This window comes from Natator depressus, chromosome 3 (genome assembly GCF_965152275.1).
Source record: "Natator depressus isolate rNatDep1 chromosome 3, rNatDep2.hap1, whole genome shotgun sequence".
NCBI classification, from domain to species: Eukaryota; Metazoa; Chordata; order Testudines; family Cheloniidae; genus Natator; species Natator depressus.
Window position 1 is genome coordinate 35293226 of NC_134236.1, and position 16249 is coordinate 35309474.

Consider the following 16249-nt stretch of genomic DNA (forward strand, 5'->3'; position numbering starts at 1 on the left):
CTTTGCAATTAGGATCCCAATTCTATTAAAATCAGTGGGAGTTGGGTCTGGCCCTTAGCATTGCTACTTTCAGTTTCATTTGGTTTTCCCTACTGTAGGGAGCCAGTGTGGCTCCCCTCTGAACCAGAGGGTAAGGAGCCACCCTCTGGGCCTGAGTGGGCGGGGCCAGGCCAAGCTTCCGCCAATCCCCGGAAGGGGAAGGGTGGGACAGGAAGTACAAAGGGCGGGGCCCTCTGCCCAGTCAAGAGAACACCAGGGAGGGAGACAGACACAGGCTGCTCCCTCGCAAGCCTGCTGCTGACCCAGGCGAACCCCTGGGCAAGGAGGAGCCTTACCGGGGGGAAGGCCTGTGGCAACCAGGGCTGCCGGCCGCTGAATATCCGGAGGACCCGGGGCTGCCTGCAGCAGATTATCCGGAGGAACCAGAGCTGCCCACAGTGGATTATCCGGAAGAACCGGAGCTGCCTGCAGCGGATTATCCAGAGGAGATGGAGATTCAAGAGCTGCCTGCAGCGCAATACCCGGAGGAGATGGAGGGACCGGAGCAACCCGCCTGAGAGAGACCGGGTAGGAAGCAGCCCAGGGGCCCAACTACACCGTGGGGTGAGTGTGTTTTGTCAGCGGGTGCGGATTGCCCGCTGACCCAGCGGTGGGACCTTCGCCTCCTGCCACTGTCAGGGCCCTGGGCTGGAACGCAGTGGAGTTGGGTGGGCCTGCGTTCCCCTACCCCGGTGCTCCCCTGCCTGAGGGGTGTGCTACTGACTCCGGCCGGCCCACCTCCCCGCTAATTCCCCAATGCCTGGGAGGTGGGGCCGAGGCCTGCTACAAAGACCACTGCTCTCCATCGCCCCTAGGGGCTCAGAGGACTGACACCCGTCACACCTACCCAATTATTAAGCATAATAAAAGCAGATGTTCTTGTGGTTAAAGTACAGCTTGTTTTCCCTCACTGACAAAATCACAACTGCATCTACAATTGGCTGTTGTGCATTTATATGTGGTTTGTATTGGCCATGTCTCTTTTTGGTAAGGAGAGGCAGATATGTATGTTCCTTTTTGGAGATGGGAGATGTGTTTTTTTTTGTTTTGCTATTATTATTTTGGAATATTTGACTTTTGAGTTATACAAACAAAATAAAAATATGGACTCATCTATTAATGAAAATATCTAAACACTACAGAATAAGTTATACAAAGATTCTTAAATTGACAAACTTTCAGCAATGTGAAAGAGTATTATCTTGCATTGCATATTCTCCTACAACACGTGATAGGTTATCAGAAAGAGACTGGAGGTCAACAGAAGACAATCAATTACTTACACGCACACACGGTACATTTACACTGCAAACCCTTTACAGCGACATGTAGAGTACATATGTTGCACGCAAGCCTAGAACGAGTATAAACAGCAGCGTAGATGGTGAGACACTGCTTAGACAAGTAACAGCACCCTGAACCCCGAGGGTATGTACCCTACATGGCTCGCTACATGCCCAAGCTGTGCCTCCCACATCTACACTGCTATTTTTAGCAGCGTAGTGTCCCATTGCCAGGGTATTTCTCCTCTGCAGGGAAAGACTCTGACAGGGAAGATGCAATGTAGAAAGGTTCTGGCAGCTCCTGCTGCCTCCCCCTACTGGGGCCTTTCCCCACTGCGTCCTCCTTGCCCTGTCAGAGCCTTTCACTGCAGCTTGCAGCTACATACAGCATGTGGATGCAGCCTGCTTTTCACTGAGGCGTGTAGCTACATGTACCCTCCCCACCACCACCAGTGTGTGCAATGTAGACATAGCCTCCATATACACACATAATTCATTCTAAAGGGGCAGGCTGTTTAAAGGATGGGAATCAACCGCAGCTGATAATTGTTGAATCTAAGCACTGAGAACATGCAGTTTAAAAAGCAGACTTTCAAAGTCCTGGCAGGATAATCATGCTATACGAGGGGTATTAGTGCAGGTAGTTAGACTAGCCTTGTGTTGGTCTGTGGTCATACACACAACAAGTGCACTTTGCTAAGTCTATACACTCTACCTGCCTGCTCTGTAAGTCTAAGTAGACAGGGTATAGAAACCGAATCCTCCTCAGATTTCAATGCTCTACCTACTTACTGATATGGAGTATGCAGAGAAGAGAGAAGGTGTGCATGTGCTTACTCAGGACTCATGGTTGGCAGTTTCCCTACAAGGAGGCTAAAAGTTCAGCTGTGCTGCAGTTAATTGCAGGTCTGTGGAGACTTATTCCAGGATTAGGAGGAAAAATATTTTGAGGAGAGTTTAAGTCTCATGCCCATCATCTTTGACAGGATTTCATTAAATAAAGTAATTTTACAAAGTTCAAAATGGTAAGGATCCACCATGCTTGTTGGGTCATCAACATCAGATTTTAAAAGGAGTTTTGATTTGAGATCAGGAAACTGTCATTGCCAGATTTAGCCATTTGATTTGTTACAAAAAAATTAATACCCAAATTTAAAGCACTGAGAAGTACCGAAGTACCATTGTGCATCCTCCCATACCACCTCACATGCACGGAAAACGCTCCGCATAAAGGTCCATAAGGCCCCTACATTATCCTCCTTTAAACCTCTTCTTAGAGCTCACTGTGCTACAATGCCCAATGAACACTTGACAATTAGGAAGCTAATTTATTGTGGCTGATTCTTATTCCACTGTTCATGACTGTCACTATTCCCGTGTTCTCTCCTATGCACCTCCACCCCCCAATCTTTTTCTCATATCCACCTATTGCCTCTGGTCTTAGACTTAGATTGTAAGTTCTTCTGGACAGGGACTGTCTTTCTGTTATGTTTCTACAGCACCTAGCACAATGGGTCTCCACTTGGCACTACTGCAATACAAATAAAATTATGAAACAGTAAAACTAATTTAACAACATCACTGCAAAATGAATTCTCTACCATAGAGAGTGCACCAATCTTGATCTTTATTTGGTTAATTCTAGCAGACAGTCTTTTCCTCTAGGGTTAGTTGGAAGGGAAGATCTCTGAAATAGTACTTGTTTGAACAATTTTGAGTCCTGGATTTTGTAGGACATAAATAGGAGTGATCGTGCCCACTCAGCATTAGTTCAATACGAAAATAAATAATAAATAATAATTAATAATAATAAAAAGTAGTTCAACAAAAACTTCACTGGAGAAAGTTATTGTTCAAGTCTCTCTTCAAAAACTGCTGTTTAAGATATTGTACATGTTCAAGAGACTGTTTCCTGAATATTTTAGATAACAGGATTCTTTCCAAGTTCAACTCATGATTTCCCAAATCAAACCAAAACCTAAACCACAGAGCCCTGCCCTCTCTTCAATTTTCAGAAAGATCACAGATGAGGTCGTCCTCTGGAGCCTGATCTGAATCATGTGGTAAAACAAAATCAGCTCTTGGGACAGGGACTCCTATTTAAAGAATATCCACTGTACTGAGAAATGAAACTTTTTTTGGTAAACTCTAATTATTGCTCTCTACTATTTACTTTAATGACCACCGTTTTCTTAATATAAACATGGCAGTGAAACAGTAGTCATATTGGTCTGACTTACCATCTGAAAGTTAAACTTAGGACCTAGTTTTCAAGAGCACTCACTCTAAAGCTCGTACATTAAACAACCTGAATTACATTCTGTTACTTAAATTAGCATTTGTGGGTTTTTTTGGTCATTTCTAGCAACAAACTCAATCTGACTGCTGTCTCTTTGTTGATTTTATTCCACCTAGCAATCTAGGAGACTATTAATAGGAACTGCATTTCAAATACTGCTACCTCTATAAAGGGGATCTATACCATGAATACCATACAGTATATTTCTGAATTGATCCCAGAACTCAACTTGTCTCTCCCAACCAGAGGTGGAGGAAATAGGTGTTCAGACAGAAGGAAGATAGGAGCCTTTCAAGTACTTGGTAGAAATCAAGTCTGATTTTAGTATTTACATACAGTATGTAGAAAATAATCACAAAGAGAGAACCCTTGAGATTTTCCTGGACTGCTGTTTTATTAGTTAAACAAAAGTGCTGGAGAGGAAACATCTCACCGCTGAAGGTTCCCCGACTTCTTCTTTGTTCTCCCCACAAAGGGAAACCAGAAATAATTGATACAACCCAGTGATCAACTCACACAGTGACAAAACCCTGTGCCTGAGTGAACGGACTGAGTAGTCACTGGCTTCTTCCCTGGAGGGGATGGGGAAATTCAAAGGCAGAGAGGTGCAAATGCCTCTGCTACTTTACCAGAAGGGGAGGGAGGGGCAGAGTGGCTGCTGATTTTCTAGAAGTGGAGCAAACCGCAGAGCTCCCCATTAGGGAGGAGGCATCAGGAGGAGAAAGACCTCCTAGTACTTGGGACAGTGGTGGTGGAAGCAGCAGTGGCAAGAGCATTAAAGCTCTGAAATGATGTGCTACGGGGATTGACTTCTTGGATGTGGAGCCCAGAATTCATGTGTTTCTGGGAAGGGCCCAGAATTTATTAAGGGTGCGGAGAACACAGGGTTCATTAGTTAAAGAGGGTCTATTCTAGTCTATATAGGCTGCTATACCAAACTCATCACCATGGTATCTGTAGGCATATAGACCCATATAACATTTTGGTAAACTGTGGTTTTAAATTGAGCTGAGATAGTTGCACATGCAACTGGCCCAAAGTATGTGACCAAAAAGGATGAGATAATGAGAAAGAAGAGTTGTTGTTTTAAATTTGTAGTGACCCTTTGAAATCAGTGTTCTCTTATTTAAGGTTTGGGCTGAAGTGATAGAAATAAAACATGGTTAATTGGGTACCAGGTGCAGTAAATTAGCTATATAAGAAACTTCTTCATCTGGCTGTAGCTAAAGTCCAATAATTGGCAATGACATCACTTCTTTGTTAAAGCATATAAAAGTAAACTCTTAAAGTCTTCATTGCTAATACCTGCTTGACAAAATTGGAGCCAACCAATACGGGTCTAAGCACCCTTGGGTCTGTCAGTATCTTGATCAAAAGCTTATAAATATTTTGTTGTTTAGATGTGGTAAATTGCTTATTGTTTAGGCTTTTTAGGCATGTTTAGAGCAACTATAAATACCATTCGACCTTTGGATTTAATAAAGGAATTCATGGTCAAGTTAGCATCATAGTAATATCCTGTGTAAATAATAATAATTCCAGCAGTATCTGAGCACCTTCCAGCAGTGCATTAAACATGACTGCACATCTATCACATGTGGTTTGTTGTCTCATCCTCTCCTCAGGAGAGCTGTGTGCACAGTGGAATGTTTTGTTGTAGTAGGGTTAATGTTTGGAGTGTTTTGGGTTTTTTTAATACGCATGATGCTCTGTGTTTACATCAAAGACGACAAGGTCAAGATACGTGCCTTGCATTTGTTGCAGAAGGTGATTAGGTCTGTGATGTTTCATAGTTCCTGGGCAGTTCATTCCACACTGTGACTGGCACTCTTGTAAGCTCAGTCCCCCGCAGAGATGAACTTTACTCTTGTGGTAGAAAGTTCCACTGTGCCCAAAGGAGCAGAGTTTATAGACCACTGTCTTCCTCCCAGAACTTTCAACAACATTTTAGATATCATGGGCCCAAGCCAAGGAGTGCCTTGACGATAAGGACTCAGACCTTGAACTTGAGTAACAGCTATAAAGTAGCCTCCTGACCAGAAGATGGTGACAAAGGCTGGAGGAGCAGGGCTGAGGCTCAGGGCTCCTTAGAATCGCAGAATATCAGGGTTGAAAGCGATCTCAGGAGGTCATCTAGTCCAACCCCCTGCTCAGACAGGACCTAATCCCCAACTAAATCATATGCAGAGCACTTGTGCAGCCAGTTTCTGGGGTGATTCCTGTGCTGGAGGGAAAGCCAGACTCTCCACTGCTTCCAGTGAGGCTGGAATGAGACATGCAAGATGAAAAGCCAGAATTCATGAGTGGGGAAGGTGGGAGGAGCCCAATATATATAGGGATCACCTGGAGATGGGAGGAGAATCCAGGATGTAGTAACTGGGGTGTGCACATGTGAAGAGGGCATCAGAATTGCTTTTGCTTGCGGGAGGGCAGAGTTGATTTACTGATGGAGGAGTTCAGATGTGATAAAGTAAATTAAATGAGCGTAGCTTGTAAACATAATCCTCAGGCTAGAAGGTGAAGAGGAAGTTTCATAAGATCTGCTGAAATAAGCTAGTTTGTGTCACCATGAATATGGTTCTTTCTATATTTCAGAGCAAAATGTGTACAGATTCTCCACCCACATGAGGTCAAGAACAGATTGGCTATATAAATGCATCCTGATGCAGCAGCATATAAGGAGTCCAACCAATGGAAGGATTGATAAGCATGTGGGAGCATCTAACCCTTCTCTATGCACATCAAAAGGCACACCTCAGATATACAATAGCTTCCCTTCCAGGGGAGGGATAGCTCAGTGGTTTGAGCATTGGCCTGCTAAACCCAGGGTTGTGAGTTCAATCCTTGAGGGGGCCATTTGGGGCAAAAATCAGGGACTGGTCCTGCTTTGAGCAGGGGGTTGGACTAAATGACCTCCTGAGGTCCCTGATATTCTATGAATCTCTTCTCATCATTTCTTACACTGCCCCCATTCCAGCAGCAGGCTGCTGCTGCTGTTTCTGCTCCCCCAATGGAGAGGCTTGTACCAACAAAAGTCACTTCCCTATGCTCCCACCTCACATGCAGAGAAACAGGTGAAAAAACTGGATTATACAACACCTCTCCCTTTAACTCTTCAGAGTCCCCTAATAATAGAATAAAAATGCCCTGCTCACACACACCCTGGACCACACTATTCAGACACCTAGTTTCATACATGACACCCTCTCACAAATTAGACATTTACTTGGCCTGAATGAGACGTTTTGATTCTGCAAAATATAAACTTTCATTAAAAGAAAAACAAACAAGTAAATTGATACCCCCACTATTCTGAGAAAAACAATCTGAATTAACAGTAAACCGATGCTGTTTTTCCCTCATTTGTCTGCAGACAAACAGGCTGAAACAAAACCCCAGAGATGCAATCTGCTCCATTCTTCTCAATGGGATGTTAACTCTTTTAGCTAAATGATACTTTCAGAGCTAACGAGGAGTCCGGTGGCACCTTAAAGACTAACAGATTTATTTGGGCATATATATATATATATTTTTGTGCCTGTTTCTGTAATTTTCACTCCATGCATCTGAAGAAGTGGGTTTTTACCCACGAAAGCTTATGCCCAAATAAATCTGTTAGTCTTGAGGGTGCCACCAGACTCCTCATTGTTTTTGTGGATACAGACTAACACGACTACCCCTCTGATACTTTCAGAGCAAGAATTTTAAATAATTTAGGTGCACTACTGTGCACCTAATGCTTGGTCTACACTACAGAGTTAGGTCAACATAAGGCAGCTTATGTTGACCTAACTATGTCAGTGTCTACACTACAGCCTTGCTCCTGCCGATGTAAGTGCCCTACTACACCGACATAATAACTCAAACTCCACCTCCACGAGAGGTGTAGGGCTTATGTAGTTAGGGTGACTCAGTGTCTGTGTAAATACTGCATCCCTTACATTGGCTGTTGGCTGCCTTCTCCCCAGCTGGGCTGCTGCTTGTCTCTGCTCCAAGTGGGGCTGCCAACCAGGCTTCTGACTTGGCTGCCACCCAGGCTCCTCACTACCCCCTGCGGTCCTGGCTCCCCGTTCTCTGCCAGGAGCAAGGCAGCCAACTGGATTCTGCGCTCGCATCTCCCCACTGGAAGTGAGAAGCCCCAGGTGGCTGCCCTGCCCCCAATCCCAGCTGATAGCGGGGAGGCAAGAAGCCCAGGGAGCTGCATGAAGCTGAGAGCCTTGGCTCTCAGTCCCCCATGCTGCCCCTCTTCAGTTGGTGGACGCACTACTGGTGAGGACGCACATTACTGACAGGAGGAGGATAGTGTGGACATCAGCCACTGCAGTAATTACTATGTGGCTGTAAGTCGACCGAACATAGGATGACTTAAGATTGTAGTGTAGACATGTCCTAAGTAGTGCAAAGCCACAATCATTTGCACAAATGTGCAAACAGCCAAGTTAAAAAAAAAAGACGGAGTCGTGGTTTCTAAAGGGTCCTCGTATAATTTTAACAATGAAAAGTTTAGCTACTATATAAAGGCCATATCCTACCCTCAATCTTTGTACAAACCTCCCTTTATTATCTGAGGGAGAGCTGCTGCGGACTATGGGTAGCACATAGCTCTAATTTTGTAGTTCTGGCCCACAGACTATAAATTTATAAAAGTACTTTGGCCCTCACCACAGAACAAGTTCTAACACCCCTGCAAGATGGTTCTTCCTTCCTTTTAGAGACCATAAATAAGCCATTTGACCTGTGCAGGCAGGTTATACTTACACATCTTCAGAATCCCAATTTACCCATCAATTATCTAAGTTTCCAAATCAGAATACAGGAAACTAAAACAAAGGAACTTTTCTATACTCTTCGTAACAGCTTGACTACATTATCCAAGGTTTAAGTAGTTGTTTTTAGTAAAAAAAAAAGGAAAAATCAAACACCAAATGTGTATGTGTTTGTTACTGGAACTAAACTATTAATATTGTACAATTTATCAATAATGGCTATTGTGCTACACTGCCCCAGCTTTCTTAAAAGAAGTGACCTTCGCTTCTGAAGCAAAGCCAAAGCACAGTAGTGCAGGTTTTGATTCCCTCTGCTACAGCAAAGTGCATCAGTGCAGCTATTTAAAAAGCTTTAATGGTTACATCTGTTGTCTACACTCTAATGTCAACTGCAGTACAGTAGAACGTTAGAGTTACGGACACCTTGGGAATGGAGGCTGTTTGTAACTCTGAAATGTTCAGAACTGTGAATAAAACGTTATGGACTTCAGCCATGGGATGGTCAGGTTGGGGCTGCAGCCGTGAAGGGGTGGGGGGCTGGTCAGGACTTCTGACTCTCAGGGCTCCAGGTTGGGGGGTTTCGGGCTTCTGACCCTCGGGAGCACCGAGGCCCAGGGCTTTTAGACCCGGGGGGAGCGCTGTGGCTCAGGGATTCAGCTCTGCAGCTCTGTTCCCAGCTCCAGCTCCACAGGGGGCTCCAGGGCTCCTCACAGCTCCGCTCTTGGTTTCAGCCAGGCGTGGGGGTGCGCCAGGGCTCAGCGCTGAAACTGGGAGCAGAACCACAAGGAGCCTTGGCGCTCTCCCCATAGCTAAAGCCCTGAGGCCTCCTCCCCCCACCCCCGATGTCAGGAATGGAGCTATAGGCCTTCAGCCCCAAGCCCCAGCACTCCCCCCAGGTTTAAAGCCCTGAGCCCCAGTGCTTCTGAGGGTCAGAAGCCCCGAGCCCCCTCTGCCCAGTACCCTGACCCCTCCCACCTTGTGGCTGCAGCCCCAACACTCCCGTGGCCGAAGTCCGGAGCCTCCCCCGTTGTGGCTGAAGCCCCAAGCCCTCCCCTGCTGGCCCTGGAGTTTTTATAGTATGTTGGAGGAGCGGGCCTCAGAAAGAAAAATGTTGAGAACCCTTGCAGTACAGTATTTGCTGGATTTTGTTTGTCGCTGCTGCTGCCTGATTACTTCTGGTTCCACATGGTGCCCAGTTTACTGGTCAGTCCGTATCTTTGAGGTTCTCCTGTACATATAGTAATTCAAATGACTTCCAAGCTTTCATTCGTAGTTGATGGCTTTATCTTCCATTATAGACTCAATTTTTGTGGACAAGAAGAGAGATATTAACTAGCTCTGAGCTGTATGTCTCCATTTGTCCCCTAAGGTAGGAGGACATGTAGAGAGAGCTATGTTTGGAATACCCACATTGTTCAGGCATACTTCTCCAAAAACACTATGTGCATTCTTAACCCTCTCCCACCAACCCTACCTGTCACCGACCCCCTGTTAATCCGTGAGCTTGTTCAAAAATCAATACCATCTGAATGAGAAAAATATTTCACATGAGCATCTTCGACCAGTGTTTATAGACTCATAAGGTCAGAAGGGACCATAGTGATAATCTCACCTCCTGCACGTTACAGCCAACAGAACCTCACCTATCCCATCCTGTAATAGACCCCTAACCTCTGGCTGAGTCACTGAAGTCCTCAAATTGTGGTTTAAAGATTTCAAGATACAGAAAATTCACCATTTATACTAGTTTAAATCTGCAAGTGACCCACGCCCCATGCTGCAGAAGAAGGCAAAAATAAACCCGAATCTGACCTGGGGAAAATTCCTTCCCAACCCCAAATATGGAGATCAGTTAGACCCTGAGCATGTGGGCAAGACCCACCAGGCAGATACATGGGAAAGAATTCTCTGTAATAACTCAGAGCCCTCCCCATCTAGTGTCCCGTCTCCAGCAGTTGGGGATTTTAGCTACTGGCAGTCATCAATGGGCCACATGCCATCACAGGCAGTTTCTATAGGACAGGATCAGCCCATAAACAACGAGTGAACCAGTCTTTCAACATCCTACAGGCTCTGTAGTCAGCCCACTTGTATGCCCAAGCTGCTGCAATAGCATGGAAGCATCTTGTCAAATTCAAAAATATCATCTGGCAGTATGTGTGTGTCAGTTTTTTCTCCAAAAGCTTTTCTGTACTATGAAAAGTACAATCAAGATGCAGAGCAAAACAATCTCCATGAAGAATATGGTATCATCACAGTACAGTTATTAGAATAAGTGACTATAAACTGCAAATAAAACAAGTGCAGTAAAGTGTCATAATTTGCTGTACAAGGCCATCATCAGACCATCATAAGATGGATTCCTTCCTTTTAGTTAACTGTTGTGCGGGGTTTTTCTTACCTCTCTGATGGTATCTCTGAAGCAGCAGCTCCAAAGAACTGTTCATGATGAGGAGACGTCAGGAGCATACAGATGCTCTATGAGACATCAGGAAGGTCTGTCAACATCTAAATGTCATATTGATAGAGTGGAGGGTTCTTGTTTGCTGCTGGCAGCCAGCTAGGGAAACTAGATGCCAACATGTATCTTCTTTCCATCCAATGATTATTTAGTGCTTTGCATATTAAAGGCTAAACTGTACGTGCTACATTTCAATCTGCTGTGCATATCTCTCAAGAGAACCCTTTGATCATCCACGTACCATGGATATTTTCAATACAGACCCTTGCCAACGTATTCTAGATCTCAGTAGCCCTTCAGGAGAATCCCAGTGGAACAAACAGTTATAGTGACAATGAATGAAGTAGGTAGGTAGTAGGAAAAGATTTAGTGTCAAGCCACGACTTGCAAACTCATCCTGACAGCTGTACACAGAGTATGTCTACACTGCAATTAAGACACCCACGGCTGGCCCGTACCAGCTGACTCAGGCTAAGGGGCTGTTTAATTGCAGTGTAGACATTCAGGCTTGGGCTGTAGCCCAAGCTCTGGGACCCTCCTACTTGCGGGATTCTAGAGCCTGTGCCAAGCATCTATCTACACCACAATTAAATAGCCCCTTACGTCAAGCCCCACAAGCCTGAATCAGCTGGCACGGGCCAGTCATGAGGTTTTAATTGCAGTGTATTGCATATCCACACAGACCAATATCTGATGTCTTTTATTCACTGCTAAAAAGGTTTTGTTTGGTTTTTTTTTTTTTTAAAAGAAAACACACACACCTCCGGGCTATCCCAAGGTAAGAACACAGTGAAGATGAGGCACTTCAGTTATACCACGATATAAACTTCCAGCGTCAACCCTATACCTTCAGTTGGGGTTGACCTCAGTGACTTTACCACATGGTTAAACTAAAGTGTTTTGTCTTCACTAAGCTTTTACCTCAGGATAGCTCATGCACTTTAGTTACCCTAAGAGAAAAAACACTTGATGGAAGAATTCTTGTGTCAACCTAGCTACCATCTCTCCAAGAGGTGGATTTATAACAGTAACAGAAAAATCACTCTGTTGCTGTAACGAATGTCTGCACTGCAGCACTACAGCTGTAGTGCAGCGTTAGTTAACACATACCTTTGCTGCAAATCAGATCAGTAACTGTGATGTATAAGATGATCAGTGAGGAGAATTAAGTTTAAATTAGCTAGCTGACATTGGAACTTTCATGGGAAATTTCACAAACTAATGATTTTTTTGTTTTGCATTAAATTTGTCCTTTAATTAAGAAAAACATTGAAAACAAAAATGAAAAAACTTTCATTTTTTTAATTCAAAACTTTCATGTCATTGTTTTATTTTTCTCCCCTCCCTTTTTTATTCTCCTCCCCTTTTTCCCCCATTAGAAAAGTAAAAAAACATTAAAAAAAACCAAGAAACTTTTCAAAATGAAAATTGTCATTGCTGAAAAACAATGTCGTGATCAAAAAGAAAACATTTCAAAGAGCTCTGCAACCAAACAATATTTTTAAAATTCACCCGAAAGAAGAGTTTCCTCACTAAACACCAAACTAAACTAAAACCCATAAATTCCACAAAATGAAGAAACTGTTACAACATTTTGGTTGCACAAGGTTGTTTATCTTGCTTAGATACAGCAAAATAGAACATGATTTCACTCTCTGGGGCTAAGTTGATAACAGGAGTTGGAAGGGGAAGTGTATATTTTGAGCCACTAGAATTACCAAAAAGCTGCCACCCTACAACTATTATAGCAAAAAACAACACATATAAACATAAAGCCTTTTCAAATATTATTGCTAGAAGATGTGTGAACACAGAGATGGCACAGACTGCAGAGTGGGAAGGAGCCAAAAACATCAATTGCAAGGCTGGGAAAGAACCCAGAAATGTCATCTATTTTCTGCATATAGGTGTGTATAAGGCTGACTATAATGTAGCATTTTTTAATTCTAATCTCAATTATAAGGTGGTCTTTTACAAACTACTATCGTTGATAAACAGTACATTTCATTACTTATACTGGAAGACAGTAAAAGTCTCAGGGTACACTGAGATGACCACGTGCAACCTGTAGCTTTTAGTCAATTGTGTACACAACTGTTTTGTATATCAACAGCAGCAGCTTCACAGTATGTACAGAAGTGTGTCTGCCGTTAAAACAAAATTAACTTTTGTAACTTCCCTAATTTTGGTGTCATCTTCTGCTCATTTTGGTAAAGGAGACAGAGCCTTTAATTTTAAAGCACCTAATTAAAAAACAGACTCCATCAGATTTTCTTCTCTAATGTACCTCGGCCTATATGTTTTTGATTTTTATAAAGGAGTCTAACACACCAGCATTTCCAAACGGCCAGTAAAACCCATCACTAAAAACCTTCTTCTAGCTCTTACTGGCATGAAATTCTTATAAAAGAACGGTTGCATTAGAAACCGAGTCTGTCTGTGCACAAGCCAAATGTTTTCAAGACAGAAAATGCAATCTCCTAGCACAACAATCTCGCCTTTGTCAGTCACGGGGATCCTATGAGAGAGAGCCAACCAGTCTAGGAATTTGGATCAACAGAGTATAAAAGGCTGGAAAATAAGGGTCAAACTTTATTGAGATTGCCAGTATAAAACTAGAACTAGCTGTTCCCTGTGGTCAAAGAGCTTTCAAATTATGATGTTGTGGCACTGCTGCTCTCAGCAAAATAATCTAAAATTCACACCATTAGCCCTTTTTCCATGTCTTCACTTTTTAGTGCAGGCTGTATTAGTATCTGCGTGGAAAGGGCAAGAGTCCTCACACAGAACATACTTTTTGGGCTGCAAATGTGCTTATAATTCCAAGGGGGGGGGGGGGAAATACCTCTTACTGGCATACTGTAGCTCTAGTACTGGTGACTGTGATTTATAGGATATTCTACAGGATCCAAAATAGCATCTCCATACAGAGACACTGTGCACAAAAGCTACAATGAACTGAAACAAACTGTCCATTCATTTATCAACGTGATTGCAGTAGCCAATACCGAATAACTTTGCTCAGTATTTCCTGAGCATTTTACTGATTAAAGTGGAAGGGCAGGGTAGAGGTAAGAAAGTGAATTCAGGGCAGAGCAGTTGCCAGCAGCTCTAGTTTCACTTCAAATACAAGCTACTTACCATTTACAGAGTCATCCAACAGCATTATTTTTAAAAGACATCATTGGATTGATTGCTTTACAGTGAGCTCTTGCATTCAGTTTGAGAAGACAGGTTTCATACGCAAACTGCAACCATAAAAATCATCTCTTGGTGGTGACTCTCGAAAATCTATCTTTGAAGTAAATTTATATCCAGACACAAGAAAATGTTGAGTTTCCTTAATGTAATTACATCGTTTATGAAACAAGAGGACCATTTAAAAGTACTTAAATTATAAAGCCACGGATTAAAATTTTGGAACTCATTCTAAATATGACTGCTTTGCATCCACAACATGCTCATATACCTGGAAGCTTCCTCCTCCCTAGTCCTCAGTACGGAGATACAGAATAGTTAACTACTTTTCCATCGCGACTCTTAAAAACAATTTAAAAAAAAAAACAAAAAACAAACCAAAAAACCCACTAGGTGTAGGGACTGTATATGGCTTGACTGTCCTCTTGATACCTAAGTTGTGCTCAGAAGCATGTTTTACAAGCTCACATATATGCACGGACACAAGGGAAAGTGTGACATTGATGAGGTATCGTATACAATATTAGGGTGGGACATTCAAACCTCTGCTCCCATTCAAATCAAAAGTAAGACACCAGTTGACTTGAATGGTAGATGATTTAAGCTGAGATGCACTGTCCTAGGGATGGGGGTTCCATGACCGCCACTCCCAAGAGAAGGAGGCGGGTGGTGGTGGTCGGGAACTCCCTCCTAAGTGGGAATGAGTCATCTATCTGCCGCCCTGACCGGGAAAACCGAGAAATGTGCTGCTTGCCAGGAGCTAGGATTCACGATGTGACGGAGAGACTGCCGAGACTCATCAAGCCCTCGGATCGCTACTGCTTCCTGCTTCTCTATGTGAGCACCAATGATACTGCCAAGAATGACCTTGAGCAGATCACTGCAGACTACATGGCTCTGGGAAGAAGGATAAAGGAGTTTGAGGCGCAAGTGGCGTTCTCGTCCATCCTCCCTGTGGAAGGAAAAGGCCTGGGTAGAGACCGTCAAATTGTGGAAGTCAACAAATGGCTATGCAGGTGGTGTTGGAGAGAAGGCTTTGCATTCCTTGACCATGGGATGGTGTTCCAAGAAGAAGGATTGTAGGCATAGACGGGCTCCACCTAACGAAGAGAGGAAAGAGCATCTTTGCAAGCAGGCTGGCTAACCTAGTGATGGCGGCTTTAAACTAGGTTCACCGGGGGAAGGAGACCAAAACCCTGAGGTAAGTGGGGAAGTGGGATACCAGGAGGAAGCACGAGCAGAAGAGCACAAGAGGGGAGGACTCCTGTCTCATACTGAGATAGCAGGATGATCAGTGAGTTTTTTAAGTGCCTATACACAAACGCAAGAAGCCTGGGAAACAAGCAGGGAGAACTGGAAGTGCTGGCACAGTCAAGGAATTATGATAGGTTTCAGAGTTACAGCCGTGTTAGTCTGTATTCGCAAAAAGAAAAGGAGTACTTGTGGCACCTTAGAGACTAACCAATTCTCTAAGGTGCCACAAGTACTCCTTTTCTTTAAGGAATTATTATGTGATTGGAATAACAGACTTGGTGGGATAACTCACATGACTGGAGTACTGTCATGGATGGATATAAACTGTTTAGGAAGGACAGGCAGGGCAGAAAAGGTGGGGGAGTTGCATTGTATGTAAGAGAGCAGTATGACTGCTCAGAGCTCCGGTATGAAACTGCAGAAAAACCTGAGAGCCTCTGGATTAAGTTTAGAAGTGTGAGCAACAAGGGTGATGTCGTGGTGGGAGTCTGCTATAGACCACCGGACCAGGGGGATGAAGTGGACGAGGCTTTCTTCTGGCAACTAACAGAAGTTACTAGATCGCAGGCCCTGGTTCTCATGGGGGACTTCAATCACCCCGACATCTCCTGGGAGAGCAATACAGCAGTGCACAGACAATCCAGGAAGTTTTTGGAAAGTATAGGGGACAATTTCCTGGTGCAAGTGCTGGAGGAACCAACTAGGGGCAGAGCTCTTCTTGACCTGCTGCTCACAAACAGGGAAGAATTAGTAGGGGAAGCAAAAGTGCATGGGAACTTGGGAGGCAGTGACCATGAGATGGTCGAGTTCAGGATCCTGACACAAGGAAGAAAGGAGAGCAGCAGAATATGGACTCTGGACTTCAGAAAAGCAGACTTTGACTCCCTCAGGGAACTGATGGGCAGGATACCCTGGGAGATTAACATGAGGGGGAAAGGAGTCCAGGAGA

The 16249-nt window shown here is 43.9% G+C and overlaps 1 protein-coding gene across 2 annotated transcripts in view; it reads right to left on the bottom strand.

The window, feature by feature from the left end:
* RNF144A (ring finger protein 144A) overlaps positions 1–16249 on the bottom strand; it is a 98827-nt gene that overhangs the window by 62744 nt on the left and 19834 nt on the right. The gene's annotated exons all lie outside the window — the stretch shown is intronic.